This window comes from Triturus cristatus, chromosome 4_1 (genome assembly GCF_964204655.1).
Source record: "Triturus cristatus chromosome 4_1, aTriCri1.1, whole genome shotgun sequence".
In the NCBI taxonomy this organism is placed as follows: domain Eukaryota; kingdom Metazoa; phylum Chordata; class Amphibia; order Caudata; family Salamandridae; genus Triturus; species Triturus cristatus.
Genome location: NC_140585.1, coordinates 437,121,502 through 437,140,407, shown reverse-complemented (window position 1 = coordinate 437,140,407; position 18,906 = coordinate 437,121,502).

The window sequence follows — 18,906 nt, the reverse complement described above, 5'->3', positions numbered from 1 at the left end:
TGTCGGTGATAAGGATATTGCCATGAATTATACTCCCATTACAGGAGCATTGGCTTTAGGGCATGGAGAGATTCCCAGCATTCCCCTGAAGGTAGTAAGCTGGAACATTGCCGGCTTAGCCCGGAATTTAAGCATCCCAGACTGGAACACATTTATCGAATCTTTTTCGATTTGTTTGTTCCAGGAAACCTGGTGCATGGATCCGCAACATAAGCTGGGATACACTACTTATTTTGAACCAGCTGTTCGACCGAACGGAGGCAAAGGGCGCCCCTCCGGAGGACTGTTAATATGGGTAAGCATTTCCCTGCGGTATTCTATTAAAAGTATAGCCACCAATTCCCCAGACCTTTTGAGACTATCAGTAAGAGGCCCGTCTGGTGGAGGAGTGCTTGAAATATTCAATATCTATGTTAGAAGCACTAGAGGTGGTTTATCTATTCTTGCCCCATCTGGTATCGACGAGGAACTCAAGCGCTGTGGTCCAGACTCCCTTGTCTTATTAGCTGGGGATTTTAACTGCACATTTGAACCTCTTGCTGTGGAAGATGTGCTGGGCATTAGTGATGATGATGCAAGGAGAGGCATTCCTCCGTTGTCAATCACTCCTATTAGAAGATGGACCCAAAACGCAATTGACCTTAATGCTCTTTGCCTGGAGTATGGTCTCAGAGCAACTAATGGTAGATCCAAATCAGACCAAATGGGGGCACATACGTTTAATAGAATAGGGCATTCCTCTAGGATTGACTACATTATGCTGAATTTTCGGCTGTGGTCTTTCCTGGTGGATATGGAGGTTCGGCCTTCTATTGATAGTGACCATAATCCTCTAATCCTGTCTCTGTCCCCACTGTGGAAGGGTTGGTCTCCTCCCCTAACCCCGCATGTGTGGTAAACAACCCATGAAGTGCGCCCCTCTAATTGCGGTAGGCGCCTGAAATGGAAAAATATTATTGGTAATGAGGCAAAGATGTTGGAGGTACAATCTGTGATGGCTAATATTACACTCTGCCTAGATTCCCCCTCATTCAGTATGCAAGAGGTACCGGTAGTTTTTAAACAAACCACAAAGGCTATAGGTGAATTATTCATAGCCCCCATTGGTGGGAAGAGGGCCAATAAGAGTGGTGGCAGGAAGGGTCCTGCTGGGTGGTTTTCAGCTGCATGTCGTATGGCCAAACGGGAACTCCTAAAGGCAGTAAAATCTAAGATTAGAGTTCTGATTTGTGCCGCGAGGGGTAACTATAGGAGGGTATTATCAAAGGCAAAGACAGATTGGGAAGACCAGTTTTCGTGTGACCTGAAGGCCGCTAGTCTTAGGAAGGATGCAAGGGGTTTTTGGGACCTACTTAGAAATAGAGAGAGACCTGTGGATACAATGATGACCTGTAACGTACCTGAGTGCGCGTGGGTTAATCATTTCTCCCAACTCTATTCAATGACCCAGGACCAGGGGGAAAGCTTGAGAATATGCCACCCCTATGCACCTTCTCAGTCTATGGATGAGCTTGTGTTCACACCCAAGGAAGTGGTGGAGGCGATTAATACCCTTACGCCCAATAAAGCTGCTGGTCCGGATGGCATTCCAGGAGACTTGATACGCATCAATCCTGACGAATGGGGAAAACTCATCTCCGCCTTATTGAATTCCAGTCTTGAAGGGGCATCCCTGCCGACCTCTTGGAAGGGTGCTGAGGTCGTTCCTATTTTTAAAAAAGGCTGTCGTAATGACCCAGCTAACTATCGCCCAATAAGCCTTTTAGATACCTCACAAAAAGTGGCAGGAAAAGTGGTTTTGGCAAGGATATTGCAATGGGTAGAGGAAAAGGGCATTCTTTCAGACTTCCAGGCTGGTTTTAGAACAGGCACGGGGACAATAGAGCAATCCTTTCGCCTTTTGATGCTATACTGGAAAGTGGTTCCACTGGGCAAAGGCAGTCTGTATCTTGCTTTTATAGACCTGCGGACTGCCTTTGACCTAGTTCCCCGTAGCCAATTATGGAGTGTGCTCAGCGAACAGGGTATACCACCTTATTTGCTGAGCCTGTTGATAAACCTCCATTCTGACAATTTTGCCCAGATTAGGTGGGGAAATCAGGGACAAAAAACAGCACGTATACCAGTAAATAGAGGGGTACGCCAGGGTTGTGTCCTCGCCCCCACTCTGTTCTCATTGTATGTCAACGGTGTGGTGGAGCATCTGCTACAACACCCCGCAGATGCACCATCCCTGGCCGGTAGAAGAATACCTACCCTTCTATTTGCGGATGACACCCTTCTGATTTCTAAAACCGCGGTGGGTTTGCAGAGTCTATTAACCAACCTCAAGTCTTTTTGCGATGCGAGAGGGTTAGCTATTAATACAGCTAAGACTAAGTATTTGGTCCTTAACCCCCCGAAAAGGTTGGCCAAACCACCATCTTTGGACTCTGTTACCCTCGAAAGAGTGTCAGAGTTCGACTACCTCGGTATCCGCCTCTGCGATTCCATGAATTGGAGGTGTCACCATCAAAAGATGTTGTTGACCCATAAGAGGCTGGTGGGTGCCTTGCTTAAGGAACACCGTGCTTCATCCCTGAAACCCATTGCTCCTGTCCTAGATATATATAGGGCAAGGGGGGTTAGCGCAGCTCTTTATGGGGCGGAACTCTGGGGTGTCCATAAGGTTGACCATTTGTCCCGTTCAGAAAATAAATTCCATAAAGATCTTATGGGGCTCCCTTATAGCACCCCAACTCTTCCACTGCTTTTGGACCTGGGCACTCGGCCAATCAGCGATCAGGCTAGGCTCCGCCCTCTCCTCTTATGGGCGCGAATATGGAGAACATCTGAACTATCCAGCTATGCGGATGGCCTTACCGAGGTGCTGGGGTTATCAGGCTGGTCCAAGATCCACTGGCTGAGGGAGGTAAAGCGTCTCCTTTTCTGCCTTGGTCTTGGCGAGGCCTGGACTAATAGAACCGCACCGCCTAAGTCTGAGCTAAAAAAGATCTATTGGAGCTGGGTGGCGGGCATCAGAAGCAGTAATGTCAATCTGTGCAGGTCCACTTTGGATTTTCTTTTGGTTAAAGAAATTTACTTTTGTGAACCTTACCTGGATGTCATCTCCAATCGTAAAGACAGGGCCCTATATTTTCAATTTAGAATAGGTTTACTCCCTGTGGGACAATTAACTTCCAGGTGGAAAGTCCCATCACAAACAACTTCCCTTTGTCCATTTTGTGATAAGAGGTCTGAGTCTGTTCCCCATTTTTTGTTTGAATGTCCGGCTTATGCAGCCCCCCGGAGTAGGTGGTTAAAACCACTTTGCAGAGAACTTGGAACCAGACATTGTATAGAAGCCCTACGAATATTAAAAAATGACCCAAGGCCCCTCTTTGCTTGTGGTTTAGCCAAGTTCTTAGGATGGGCTTGGCGCATTAGGTCATCTAGGCTTTTGTATGTTGTTTAATCTGTTTTTTTAATCCGATATTTTTATCTGTTTTTAGCTAATTTATTGGCATCAGTAGTAGTATGAAATGTTTGTCTATTTTTCTATGCACTGATTCCTTTTTATCTTCTTATTGTACAATGTTGTAGTTTTGCTTTTTAAGATATATTCATATCGAAATAAAGCCTCTTTGACTGACTGACTGATTAGAAAGGAGTAGCTGCATCATGTTTCCTATTTTTTAATGTAATGATAAATCCTCTTTACTGATAAAGTTGGATTTAACATTACTGTTTTAGAAATGCCACTTTTACAAAGTGAAAGACACACAGATGATGGATGGAATGCAGAGCAACTCAATCATTCACCTCCAGTCAAGAGATCTGGGTTAAATCCATCATTCTTTTGCTCACCATGTCACCCCCGTTTAGACCCAGCCATATGCAAACCAGTCTGGATCCTGTTCCTCATGGGAACAGTCCAGCCCAAAGTGTTAAGCCATGTCCTCCTTGGACCAGAAACAAGAATCCTGCGACTGGTTTTGGGGAATCACCACTCATCAGCTAGGCTGGCTTGAATCCAGTGACACAGTGAGCCCGGGATCCACATCTGGGCCTACCCGGCTCACTTAGGAAAAGAAAGCAAAAGACACACAGATGATGGGCGGAATGCAGATGATGGACAGAATGCAGAGCAAATCAAACATTCACCCCCAGTCAAAAGATCTGGGTTAAATCCATAGTTCTTTTGCTCACCATGCCACCCTAGTTAAGAAACAATGGATTTAGGCTCAGATATCTGTACTGGGGTGAATGTATGGTATTGTTCAGCACTCTTTGCATTAATTGATCTTTTTGCATTTGTCACCCTTAGTGGGATGGGTATGCCAAGATGTCTGTCCAGCGCTCTGCATGCCATTTGAGGCAAGCTAGCCTGTTTGATGAGGGGTGATACCCTGAAACTGGTCCTAGGATGCTTGTTTCCTGTCTAGAAAGGACCGGGCCTGGCAGTTCAGGCTGGTCTGTTCCCATAAGGAACAGGGTCAAGACTGATTTGCAAATGGCTGGGTCTAAACTGGAAGGCATGAAGAGCAAAAAAATGATGGATTTGGGCCTAGATCTCTGTACAGGGGTGAATGTATGACATTGTTCAGCATTCTGTCCATCAATTGCTCTTTTTGCAATTTTACAAAGTGGACATTTATCTGTTCTTCTGCTCTGTGTACCTTGCCGCTTGTCTCCAATACACATCTGGGGTGGGTGACAGTTACACTGTGTGCGTTCCCTCTAGACAGCCACAGACAAGGTAGGGTGGGTGTGACAAAGATCTCATCTGCATTCTTATAGCTATTACTGGGCAGGAAGAAAGAGGGGAGCTGACACTCACACCTGAATAGACAGTGTCCTGATTCCACACAAAGGGCTGAGCACTTCAAGTGCCTGCTTTGAAGTCACCCCCCCCTTCAAAGGCACAACTGGGTATAAGTACTGGGCCTCTGCCCCTACCAAGACAGTACACTACTGGACCTGTGAAGAACTCAGCAAGGACTAAAGATTCTGTGCTGCAAGGATTGCCACTCTGCTTGACCGCTGCTCTCAAGGACTGCTCTTCTGCTTTTCTGTGCTTCCCTGCTGCCTGCTGAAATCTGCCCTGCTGAGGACAAGAACTGGATCCCCTCTCACTTGAACCCAGAGCGATTCCATGGGTTCGCTGTCTTACCACCTGCTCTGAAGTCTCAGGGCCATCAAAGACTTCCTCCAACCCTGCGACAGCACCAGGACTCTGCCATCTGTGATACCTGCCCTGCCAAGTGGTCTTTTGAAAAGTGACTTCTGCTGTACAGAACCATCAATGACTTTGCGCTATTCAGAAACAACGCAATGGCCTTCAATGCCGACCAAGAAGCTGATCAACAACAACGCTTTGACGGTCTGCGAAGCATGATGACGACGGACAGCACGGCTCAATGATTACGCATCACCTGCATCGTAAATGGGTTTGTCTTCAATGTCAATGCTTCCCCCATCCAAGATTCTTTATCAGCGGGACATGTGTGAGTCCTGTTGCCGGCCTGCCTTCCATCAGGGTCAGCCAGAACCTTAGATTTACCCCAGTCCAGTGCAACCGCAAGTAACCGCTTATTGGATTTTTGTCATTTCGGTCTTGATCTACTCATAACAACATAACCTATTTTTCTCACCCTGCACGGTGTATTTTTGTGGTGTTTACATTGTGTTACTGTGTGTGTGTGTCTGTGTGTGTGCATTCCAAAAACATTTTACACATTGCCTCTTTAGATAATCCTGACTGCTTTGTTTCAAGCTATCAGGGGTGACCACAGGTTATCTTTTAGTGTGTATCCGACTAGAGTGGTGGTTTACTCTGACAACCAGAAACCCTAGTTCTAACAATAAGTATTTAGGAGTTCCTAAAAGGGATTATCCCTGTTCAGGGCTCTTTTTTTGTATTGGCCAAGATGTAGGTATTGCACCTGAGATCCTCCATCTGTACTGCACTGCCGTGTGTGCGTTTTAGTGCTCGCAGGAAGATCTACCACCATCTTCCCTGAGTGGACTGGTTATTACACGTTATTACACATGAAAGGCAGATATCACATCCAGCAAAAGGAAAGATAGTTCTGCAAACGTAGCCTTTGTCATTCCAAGTAGGAGACTAAGTTCCGCAAAGATAAACACCTTTGTATAACCACTCCCACCAAAGAAAGCAAGGACTGCAAAGCAGCCAACCAACTAAGAAAGGCCCTCAAACTATTAAAAAGTGTATAAACCTGCCCAACGAGAAAACCCACAGAAATACTCAAAATGCAATTAGGTATGAAAGAGACAGAGAATCTGTGAATGAAAGTGTTTATTCAAAACAAAGTGAATTTGGAAAGTATTGCAAGGAAATAATAAGATTATAAACAAGTATGAGTTCAAGGTAAAGAAGATGAATACACAAATAGGGAAACTTCCGCAGTCACAAGAAGGGTTAATGAATGCACACCTGCAACAATACAGTTGCAAACTGCATAAAAGTACAGAAGTTATCATGAGCAAATTGAACCCCAAGTGGTCGCACAAAGGTGAATAATAATGACCTCACCTGTATTAAGAGCACAACATTATTATTATTATTGATTCTTGTAAAGCACTCAGCAACAACCAGGGGGATTCCCAGCACTAAACCCAGGAAAAGTGAAATCAGCCACTAATTTGAAATATCCAGGTCTTCAATTCCTTGCAAAACACCGTGTGGGAGGACCAGCTTTGCAACAATTCTGGAAGGTTGTTCCATAGCTTCATGCCAAGATACGAGAACAACTGGCCCCCCATGTGCACTAGACAACTTCTAGGCACTTTACAGACAGCCTGGCATGTATGAGAGCTGGCATAGTATTAGGACTGGGCTCACATATAGTCTCCTTTGTATACAAAGGATTCTTTTCTGTTCCATTCATGTGTAGGAACTATGGGGCTCATTAAATCCGTTGCCACCGTAGCGGTGATTGGGTCCGACCGCCATGCATGCGGCAGTCCTGCATACACGATTATGATGGGACCGCCATCACTGTGGTCGGATTCCTCACCCTTAACATTGCGGCGGTGGCTGGGCTGCTGACAGCAGCACCGCCGCAATGTCAAAAAGAGAATGCTGTGCATTTCACTGCACTACGTGGCAGGCACTACACTGTGCCTGCCACTTGGTGCAGTGAAATGTAGGGGGGTACCATGGGTAGCCCCCCAGTGCACCCACACCTCCCCCCAACACATGGGGGGCCCGCAACAGGACCCCAAAGACATTCCCAGCCAGCCTTTCAATGGCAGTTCAACCGCCACGGAAAGACTGGCTTTCGCCAGCATCATAATTCTGCGGGCAGAGCCTGCTAGGCTCCGCCACCATTGTAGGCATGCTGACCGCTCCACCAGGCAATCCCGACAATTTCCACCGGCGGAAAAGCGGCAGACGGACTTTCCGTCCGTCTCGATACCCACCGCCATCATAATGTGGCGGGGTAAATCTCATGACGATGGCGGAACGATCACCACCACCGGCCCAGCGGTGGCAATCGTTCCTCCATCGTAATGAGCCCCTATGTCCTCGAGAGGGCTGTAGGGTTTCAGTGGCTGTATTGTGTAGAGTTTCTCACAATGACAGTTGGTGCCTTTCCTTGGCATAATATTTCACCCTTCCATATTACTTGAACTTGCTGTATTGTGCTTGGTTGTAGTCGATTTCAGAATTTTCACTTTGCAGCCTAGGTGTAAATTAACTGTTCTACCAGAAGGATACGATTGTTATTTGTACTATTGCATTGCATTGCACTGATATTTTATATAGCGCTTTCCATACCACTTGCAAGCCTAAAGCACTTTCCTGGGTTGTCCATGTGCATTTATTGTATATCTTACGACTGCAGTATAATCCGTAGAACAGGTTGTAAGAATGTTGTGCAACATCCATAATAATGTGTGTTGATGGTGGGAACTAATTTGTTCCATGTGCCACTTCATAATTACTGTTCACTTGTATCATCTTGGCAGTAGTTTTTTGTCATTGGCCCTGGATGACAGACCTGGTGTAGTGAGGGAACATTCTCCTATTATTATTTACATCTTGATACTTGCTGATTGCATGACTTTGTGTGTGTTGTATGAAACTGATGATATCTTGGATTTAACTGAATATATGTGTAAGTATCTGGTATTTCTATAGCGCAGACTTAGCAAAAAAGCAGGGGAGAGTTGCCCTGCTTGACCATGGACTTCCTACACGTCTTCTTTTAAGCATCAAGCATATGTACCTGTTTCTATAGGGAGAAGGAAGGATGCCTTGTGTTAGAGTTTACTAAAGTATATACTGAAGTATATATACTAAAGTATATACTACAGTATATACAAGAGGTCTTGAATGCTCGATCTAAAAAGTTACATTTATCTGCCGGAGCCTCAAATAGGCTAATGAGCATTGGCCTGCTGGTGGATGGCCCAGCCTGTGCTTCCCTTTAATGAGGTGTGAAAACTGCTCCTGGAGTAGGAACACTGGCTTAGGCCTTTGCACAGGAAAACCTAAACCATGATTGTAAGGTATGTGACAGATATTAGCTCAGGAAGGACAGCTGGGGAGTGTCAAGTAACTACATTAATTTTGAAAGGGACCTGTGTGAGCCCTAGGGAGGTGAAGCCTTTTGTTTCATATGCCTTTTCAGCCAGCCTGGCACCAAACCAGTGCGAAGGGGAGTTGATCCTAGAACTAGTTTGGTGTAACTGTAAAGGAAGACGCTCATTTTCCTAAACACCCCCCTGGCTGGTACACAAGCACCCTTCAGGGCTTAAAGATTCTGTCATGTTGGTTTTGACTCAGAATTATGCACTATGGGATAGTTTGCCATAAGGCAAATGGGATGTGCTGCAAAAGCAGGACAGGTGGCTCTGTAGAACATTTTTCTCATTGGGTAGGGAGTGTCAAGCGGTCACCCCCACCCACTGGCAAGTGAAGCCTACAAAGCTTGCTCCTAACCTACAGTTCATCAGAACACTGTCTGGACCTGTGGAAAAACAGCAGAGAATTAGACCTGCAGCTTGAGATCTGTTTGGAAATATAAAGGGGTGGACCTTCTCTCACTTGTACCCAGGACTAAGAAGTTAACTTCAAGGGTCATTTGGCTGACTTCCTGTATGCATTCAACACAAAGGCGGCAAGAGACCTTTTTCCTGAAGCACCCAGCAGGCCAATAGTAACTGGAACTCGACTAGACCCTGCGAGTGGCTTCTGCTAGGATGAGTGCTAGCCCCCTAGCACTGTCCTTCAGGTCCTGAGAGCCTTAGACATGTCCAAGAGGACATGATCCAGAAGCTTTAAAGGTTAATCATCAGAACATGTTTGGACTTCCAATACCTCCAGAGCCACCTTGGGGCCTCATTGCCTTGGTGGCTGATTTAGAGAGGACTTTGTAAGATAGAGCTCCATGCTTGCCTTGGTTTTAAACTCCATACAAAAGACTCAGCAGCAGAAATCTTAACTGGGCAAAGGTGTGAAAAGGACCTGCCTGATGAGAGGACTTTGGCAGCTGCAGAATTTGAATTTCTTCTTCTTTGAGTTTTTCCTGCCAAAACCAGTGGCTTCAGTGGGACCTCATGCGGCGGCTTTCAGGTTTTGAAAGGACTTCTGTGGATACAGCATGCAACCTTGCCCCAATAGAGGATTTCAACTTCCTTTTCAGAGCCGAAGGGCCAGATTTAGAACTCGGCGGATGGGTTACTCCGCCACAACAGTGACAAAAATCCTGTCCACCGAAATATAAATCCCATTGGAAATAATGGGATTTATATTTTGGCGGATGGGATATCTATCACCATTGGGACAGAGTAACCTATCTGCCGAGTTATAAATCAGGCCGTAAGTCGAAAAGTAAAATCTTTGACTAGAATGAATTCGCTTTGTGTATCCGACCCATGCTCCATTGTGGTTGGCCTGAAATAGTTCCTAGGTCCTGGTCAACCACTAAAAGTGACTACTGACTGGCACTTTACTTTTGCTTGGTGCTTTTGGCATTGTCTTTAAAAATGCATATGTATGGTTCCCCTTATTAGATTTTTGTCATGTTTGTGTCATTTTGCTCAATAAATTATTCTCTATGGTTCTAAATTGGTTGTGGGATTTCTATTGTGTTTTGTATTGACTTATTAATTATTTTGTTACTGCTAAATATTTTACACATTTTCCCATGTTAAGCCTGTCTACTCTGTGCCATAGGTATCAGGGGTTTGAGCCTAGGTTTAAATTATTGAACCTGTGTTTTACTGTAACATGTTTGTGGCCTTACTGCTTGTAGTGGACTCCCATTGACCTCAATTCCATCATCAAATAGCCACAAAAGTTCGATATGGTGGTGGCTAGCCTTTAAGCTGTGGTGGCAGAGCTCCACCAATTTGCTATCTGCTCACTTAATAGATGATACATTCACACCACCCCAGTGAGAATGGAGGAATGACGCATCTATCACTGTCCAATCACAAGCACACACAGTGTAATGACAAGCCTTTTCACAATCTCCAACTGCTGGTCGTTCAGTGACCAAGAAGACTTCTCTTAAAGTGGACAAAAATGTATGGAATGTTTCCTGAAAGGCAGGATGTTGGCAATCTCCAACTTTGGGGGACAGAGAAAGTTGTCAAGTTTACCCAAACAAATTCAGCCTAAGTGGCTACATTGTTCTCGGCTGTCCCCGGAAGAGCATTTAACTGGGAAGTGTTACAGCAGAACTGTGACAAAGAGGTTTCCAGACTTGTGGAGTCCTTATTCAGACATCTGTTACTGTCTTGCTCTGCAATTGCTTTTGACTTCCAGAAAATCAGATACAGAATAAACCCTTCCCCGAATTTGCTCCATCTCAAGTCACCAGCAAAAAATGTCAGAGTCACTGTGCATCCCTTTTTTCTTTTGCCATATTGCACATTTGCAGGTTCTTAGCACAGTCAGCACCCTACATCACATAGGTCTATGTTGACAAAACGAATCTCAGACTCTAAATTGTGTTAATCACCAATGTTGAAAACAAAAATGTACATGAATATACCAAAATATAATTAAATTCAATACGTATTAAAGATTTGGAACTCCAATGAGGTCCACAGTAAAATACATACAAATTATTAGATAAATAAAATAAAACATAAGAAAAACTAATTTGTCCGACCATTATACATTTTCAAAAGCCTCCATAGCAGGTCTAGATTTTCCCTTAAATAACATTAGTAGATGTTGATATTTACCCTAATAGCGAAATAACTAATGTTTTCAACAGTAATACCATTTAGCTCATAGGCAAAAACAGAGGCCCGAGAGACCTCAACCAAAATAAGCGACGCATATTTAAGACCATACTAAAAAATAAATACCAGCTTCATGTAAGTATACAATAATATGCATCTCATCAGTGCTAGTTAAGATTTTTCAAGCATTTAGGTATCAACACGTAACCGCTTTGGCAGAAAATAGGGTTTGGGATTAACAGCAGAAGGATTGAAATAACAAAACATAACCTAGAGGGTGCAAAAAGCAATAAATAGCAGCCAGTTCATGTGCAAAATACAATCCAAAATCCAGCTTCGACAGAAAGTTCAGTTTAAAATTAGCAGCAAGAAAAAAGGAGTAACGAGGCATATCCTAATCTGTGCAAAAAGCAATTCAGTAGCAGCCAGTTCAAGTGCAAGGTACAGTCCAATGTCCCGCTTCAATTACATTTTGAAGTTCGCAACGAGAGAGAAAAGTGAGGGACGAGCACAGCATATCCTAACTGTGCAAAGAGCAATAAATAGCAGCCAGAAAATGTGCAACATTCAATCTGAAAAAGGAGAAAATATTAATACTTCATAAAAGAGTGACAGACGCAGGGGTTAACAACCCATTTAAAAGAATATATAAAAGATTTAAGTTACATACATAAACTCCTTAAAATAATTGAATGTTTTACACAGACTGCTTCGCTCTTCGGGCAAAAGAGAAAGTCACGGGCTGAAGCAACATTTTTAACACAATTTTGTAAAAACTTCGGCCGAAGCCAGCGACGACGACTCAGAACCAATGCTGGACAAACAAACAAAATATGATCCAAGGTCTAAATGTCCAACTTGCAGAAATTACACATTTTTTCATTTTTTAGATTCTGGGACCAGTGTGCTGTCAAGTCGTTTAAAGGTAAAAGATTCATACGGCATAAAATGAGCAGTCATCGAGTCCATGCTCTAAATTCCAATATAGATATTTCTGTGAGATTCTCAGTGAGTTTGTCCTGGCTATTATCTTTAATCTACCTTTAGACTTAAAAAATGTAATATCTCTATTATAGCTTATCTTGCCACTTAAGGTTTTTAAAAAAGATTTAAGTTCTAATGGCGGGAGAGTAATCACTGATTCCTCTTGTACACAAAAAAGTTTTAGTGCCAAAGAGAAATCACGATAGAAGGAGTAGTTCCCTGCCTTCTTACCAAAGATTTCTTGACACATGAAACCTCTTAATGAATCAGACTCGCTATTTTTTAATTGATATCCCCAACGTAAAACCCTGGACATACCTTGGATATAGGAGCTCCGCAAGCCAAATTCCAGTCTAATAGCAGCTGATTGAACTAATGTGTTAAAATTGCATAGTTTACGTAGAACCTGGCCTTCAATCCTATCTAAAAAGCTCCAATCCTTTACAGGGATTGATTCAATGGCATAGAGCAGGGTTGGAGGGATTTTTGCTTTGAAAACCATCATTAGATGTAGATACCTTCTGCCCATCACACTGTAGAAGATATGCAAACCATTAGCATGGGATGCAGCTTTACAGGAACTATGTTCAATATGAAGTTTGTTCTTCGTACTACCCGTTATTAGTTTCCCTAAATAGACGTATAAATCTACCACCTCCAGCTTTTCAGGACCAATTTGCCATTTAAAATTACTTGATTTTCTACTTTTGTACTTTTTGAAATATAAGACATACCAAAAAAGTTGAAAACACCCACAAAAATGATTCACCCCAAAACAAGGTATGCTACAAACAAAAACAAGAATGATGTGTTCAATTAGTATATTTCATAAAAGTCTTCATGTAATTTGCAGTTAATATAGTCCCAATCCGCGTTGGACCTTACTTAGAATCCCCAGGTTTTTATGTTCTTTTTTGGGAGAATTAGGTGATTTTCCATTGATGAGCCTACATTCCTTGGATAGATATATGAGTCGACGTGTTTCGACCTCCTCATAATCGGACACACAATGAATTCCTTAATGAAGGTCTTCATCAGGTGTTCTATATAGAGGATAGCTTCATGAATATGGTTTAGAACACATACCATAAGTGTGCTCTAATCTCTGTTTATGGTGCTATCCTCTCTACAGAATACAATCCCTGTGTTACACCTCCTGGGTGATGTGCTCATTATTAAAAAAAAACTTTGACACACTGCTACAATATCACTTCAAAGTTGAAATGAAAAGTTCCCCCCTCCCTCCAGCGTCTTTAGAACCTTATGAGTGAGTAGTGCACTCTGAAAATCCCCTGATTGATTGATTTTATTGTTTCTTGCTCAGTGTCCTGCTAAAACTGAGGGACCAGTCCTCATAAACATCTGTCCTGCAGCCACTCTATGGAATTTATTGTAGAGAATGCATAGAATTCTGCAAATTTAGTAGGCCCACGTTTTATATGTAAATGTGCGAATGGCTAAGGGGAGTGACTCGAAAAAGGGGGAGGAAATGGGAAATTAACATAGGGCACAGGTGGGACAGGAACATACAAAAGCAAACTTCGAAAAGTGTAAGCCAGTTGCATTTTACTAACATTACACCCCTATGTATTACATTAGTACTTCAGATCCAGCCGGCTCAGATCTACTTAGAAATGGAATGGGCGCTCAAGGATACAGCAAAGGAATCAAATAGAAAATAAATGGTAGCAAGGAATAATATTTTATAGATTACAATGCCCAAATGTAGAAAAAATGAAATATAAAATTAATTAATGTAAAAAGTCAAATAACATGGTCATATTACAAATATGTAAACTTTAAATTAGGTTAAAGAACACATTATTCATTTCATGTGTAATACTGGGCACCAACTGAAAGACGAATAATAACAAATTACATATCCCAATCAAACTCACAAACATACACAGTGACACACAACACAACTAGATGTCTGATGTTCACAATGTCTCTCAGCACATGGAGAAGAGAGGTAGAGATCAGGGTGTGGGTGTGCACTGTATGTATGTGCTCCCAGAAGAAATGGTTGTTAGGTGTGTATTATTTCTTTTGACTAATGCTGGTTTCCCTGTTCTTTTTAATTTGTAGTTCTATATAGCATAGGCGTCGATCTCTACACATGATTTGTTAGCATGCAGAAAGGCATAAAAAACCTGGCTTTACACACTCTAACTCCTCACTGTGATCATTGTGTTCTGTTGTTGTTAGGCAGCAGGACACCTGTATAGGTAACAGGCACGCTTTATAAAAGTAATAATAATAATAATTATTTCTGTCTACGCTAGGCAGAACTAAATTTATCAGATTTAAATGTAAATACACTCACACAGGTAAGTGTACATTACTATACAGTCATATTTTGAATTGAGCGTGTGCCCACCCCCTTCTCTAAGGGTTGTGGTTACCTAGTCTTACTACTAACTGTAAATCTTCACCCAGAGTCGTTGAATTGTATTTAAGTGGAGATTGACGCTTAGGCGTGAATCAATCTGTGTGGACATTTCCGCTCATCGAGTCATCTTTGTAAACCCGACCCAGTGTTCATGAAGTATGCATACCAATGCCTATGCAATGTAGATATTGGATTCCTTTTGGATTCCTCCAGCATTATGTATAATTCTGAATATCAGAAATAGGAAATTACCATAATTGCAAACACACCAGACAGTAATCTTAATCCCATTCAGAAGCACATAATTGAATTCAACAATGACGGCTTTGCTCTCTTCCACTTGTGCTGTGTGTTGTTTGGATGCAGTGACCTGTCCAACTCTGCAAGATGGAACCAATCTCACTGAAGTTGGCAGTTGTGCTTTCCCTCCACATACTCTTCACGGAGCAGAGAAGTCATCCATGTGGCGGAAAATCATCAAAAGGTTTGTTGCACTGGATTGTAAGTATGAATGAATGAATGAATGAATGAATGAGAATATTCTTATATAGCGCATGGCTACCCGGAGGCATCCCAGCGCTGCGGATGTACGTCGAGGCGGAGGCGGTGTTTATGGAAATAGCCAGGTCTTCAGTTGTTTGCGAAATGACAGATGATTAGCTTCTTTGCGAATTGAGAGGGAAAGGACATTCCAGAGTCTGGAGGCGTTGTAGGAAAGAAGGTGACCCCCTGACCGAGCCCTCCTGACTCTGGGAACTTCCGCTAGATGAAGTTGGTCTGATCGTAGACTTCTGGTGGTTTTGTAGGGTTTGATTAGGTTTTTGATGATGGGAGGGCCTTTGTTATGAAGGTTTTTGTGTGCGATGCAGAGGGCCTTGAAGTGTATTCTTTCTTGTATCGGGAGCCAGTGGAGTGTCTTCAGGACAGGCCTAGCTGAGCAGCGGTTGTTAGCGCTTGTGAGGAGCCTGGCTGCTGCGTTTTGGACAACCTGTAGTTTGGAAATAACGCAACTAGGCGCGCCCAGATAGAGGGCATTGCCATAGTCTAACCTGGAGAGGATGAGCGCTTGAACCAGAAGCCTTCTGGAGTGGACAGGTAGGAGAGGGAGTACTTTCCGAACGGTACGGAGCATACCATAGCAGGTGGCGGCTGTTTTTCTTGCTTGAGTTCTAAAGGTGAGGTCCTGGTCGAGCCATATGCCCAGGCTCTTTATTTCCTGTTTGGGTAATGGTGCGGGTCCCATGCACGATGGCCATAAATTGTTGGGGCTGAAGCTTGCTTGATTGCCCAGCAGCATGAGCTCGGTCTTGTCACCGTTAAGCTTGAGGTGGGAGGAGCTCATCCAGCTGGTGACTTCTTTAAGACATGAGTAGAGGTTTGTGGGGGACTGTTGTTCCTGGTTCAAGGTCACAATAAGCTGGGTATCGTCTGCGTAGGTGACCAGTTGGATTCCAAAAGGGGCAACTATCTGTGCTAGCGGGGACCTGTACACATTAAAAAGGGTGGGGCTTAAAGAGGAGCCCTGAGGTACCCCGCATTGGAGTGGTATTGGTTGGGATCGGGTGTTACCTTCAAATACCTGGAAGAATCTTTCTTCCAGGAATGATTCCAACCACGACAGGGCTTTGCCTGTCACTCCTACATTTCTAAGACGGTGTATCAAAATACGGTGGTTCACCGTGTCGAAGGCTGCACTCAAGTCTAGGAGGATGATGGCTGCGGATCCTCCTGCATTGAGAATCTTTCGTGCCTCCTCCACCACCGCTATTAGTGCAGTTTCAGTGCCCTGGCCAGGGCGAAAGGCGGTCTGGGAGGAGTGGAGCAGTTTAAAGGTTTCAAGGTGCGTGGAGAGTGCGTGGTTGACGTGTTTTTCTGCGGCCTTGCTGATACCAGGGAGTAGGGAAATGGGGCGATAATTACCCGGTTCCGAGGGATCCAGATGAGGTTTTTTTAGCAGTGCCATCACCATGGCGTTTTTCCAGTCCCGAGGGACTATACCTGAGGCTAGGGAAGCGTTGATTAAATTGGCAATAGGACTGATAATTGTGGGCATTGCTAGTTTCAAGATATGGGAAGGGGCAGGGTCGCTCGGAGAACCGCTTTTTATGAGTCTAAGATGTGGGGAAGGAGTTCTACAGAGAGAGGGGCATACGTTTCTAGGTAAATGGTATTATTCTGGGGTTCCAAATCGGGAGGCTCAGTGATTTGATCGATTTTGAGAGGTGGAAGGAGGATAAGGATGTTTTTGATTTTGGTGAAGAAGAAGTCTGCCAGATCCTCACAATGATGGCCGGTCGAGTCAGGAACAGGGGGGGGGGGGGGTCGGGAATTCGTAAGAGTTTTGTTGCGATCCGGAATATTTATTTGGGGGAGTTGGAGGACGATTGAATTTTTTCCTCATAGTAAGCGGCCTGTGTTGCTCTAAGTGCTGTTTTGTAGGACATGATGGATGCTCTGTAGGCTAATTTTTTCTCACTAGAGAAGTCTTTCCTCCAGACTCTTTCCAGTTTTTTACATAGCTGTTTCAGTTTGCGGAGGTCAGGGGTGAACCAGGTGGATTTATTGGGTCCGGTTTTCTGTAGGCTGTTTTTACGAGGGAGGACTACATCTAGTGAGTTTTCGATCCATGCGCAGAACTTTGTGTTGGCCGTTGCGGCATCGGGGTCGTGGGTAGGTATGGTACGTTCCAGTTCATGGGTCCAGTCCGCAGTGTTGAACTTGGGCCAGTGGCGGACTGAGGTGCGGGATGAAAGTAGATGAGTGCGCGTGGAGGGGGGATGCCATAAAAAAGGGATTAGGAAGTGGTCTGACCAAGGGAGGGGGATGGGCTCCCTTCCTTCTAATTCTGCTATGTTTGAAAAAATAGGGTCGAGGAGATGGCCCTTCGGTGGTTCTTAAGATGCATCTGGTAGGCTGCAAGATCAGCCGACACTTTATCAGATGGCTTGTCAAAGTATGCACCTTAGGGAACATAATGAACAAGACACTTTAAGAGGAACTGTGTCAAGGGAAAGTTTGCCAACATGAAGATGGCAGCTTAGGTGCCTATCGGCAGACCCAGATCATGTCTCTTGTTCCACTGCCTCAACGAGAGTATCCTCCACCATGCACCCCTACCAGGCCAGGTAAGATGCAGGCTTCGTTACTCCACACAGATCCTGGGCAAAAACCATTGCGGAGAGAAGCAGCAGTTATGCTTCATGTGAAGTGGCACAACCAAGACTGACATAGTTGCCCATCCCATCACCCAGTTATGTACTTGTCCCAGAAATATTAGTACTGACTACACACTACAGAACTATGTCAGGAGATATGTCCACTGGGACTGTCTCACAATCACCCAAGTCTGTCTGTGTGCATCACATAATCTTCAGTCTTTATAACAACACAAAAATTAAGCCACACTTTGAAAGACATACGTTCTTTAGTTTTTATCATTGCAGGTCATGTGCTGCCAGCCTCTCAGCCATTTCTGCTGTTGTCCTGCCTGTATAGCTATGAGGAATGTCCATTCAGCTCAGACAGGTTACAGAGCCTGGTAATTCGCCTTAAACATTCACAATCAAGAATAATTGCATGTCTTGGTCTGTACTACATCACTCACATGCACACCACAAAGTAGATTATCTACACAGATGGTAAAGCAATGTATGTCACATATACTTATATACTGGATATTCCCAAAAGTTCATGTATATGTTGTCTCCACATCAAACACAACCATGTTGAGGGATGCATCCGATGACATAAGCCCGTGCAGCATTACGGATTTGGCATAAAGAGGAGCAGCACAGACGACATACTCGATGTCTTAGTGTATGAAAAAGACTGCTTTATTGAAAACAGCTGCACATCACAAAGTTCACCCTAGGCCTTAGCTTTACTAAATTAAACCTCACTATACAGCATATCACCTCCGTCATTACCCCCTGCCCTAAGAATCCCCCTCCCCCTTACATCTTTTATCTTGCAACTTTGAAAGTCCTATCCTGTGATAAAACTGCTAACTTTTACTCCTTTAAAACTTTAACCCACATCCATTAACATTTAACTATCTAAGTATCCTAAACCTTATCTATTAATTTCTTACTTCCTCCGGGTGTAACTTTATTGCCACCCCACAATGTCCTGATTCACCTAGGTTCACAACAATATTCTTAATCCAGCAACATGGCATCTTAAACTGCCAACCACCCTGCACCTGTTCTAAGCAACAAACATATACAAACCATTGTTCATTGCGCACCTGTGCTCAACAAAATCCGCCTACGACTCATGAACTAACAGGAAAAAAACCTTCCTTGAGGGCGAGTGGGAGGGGA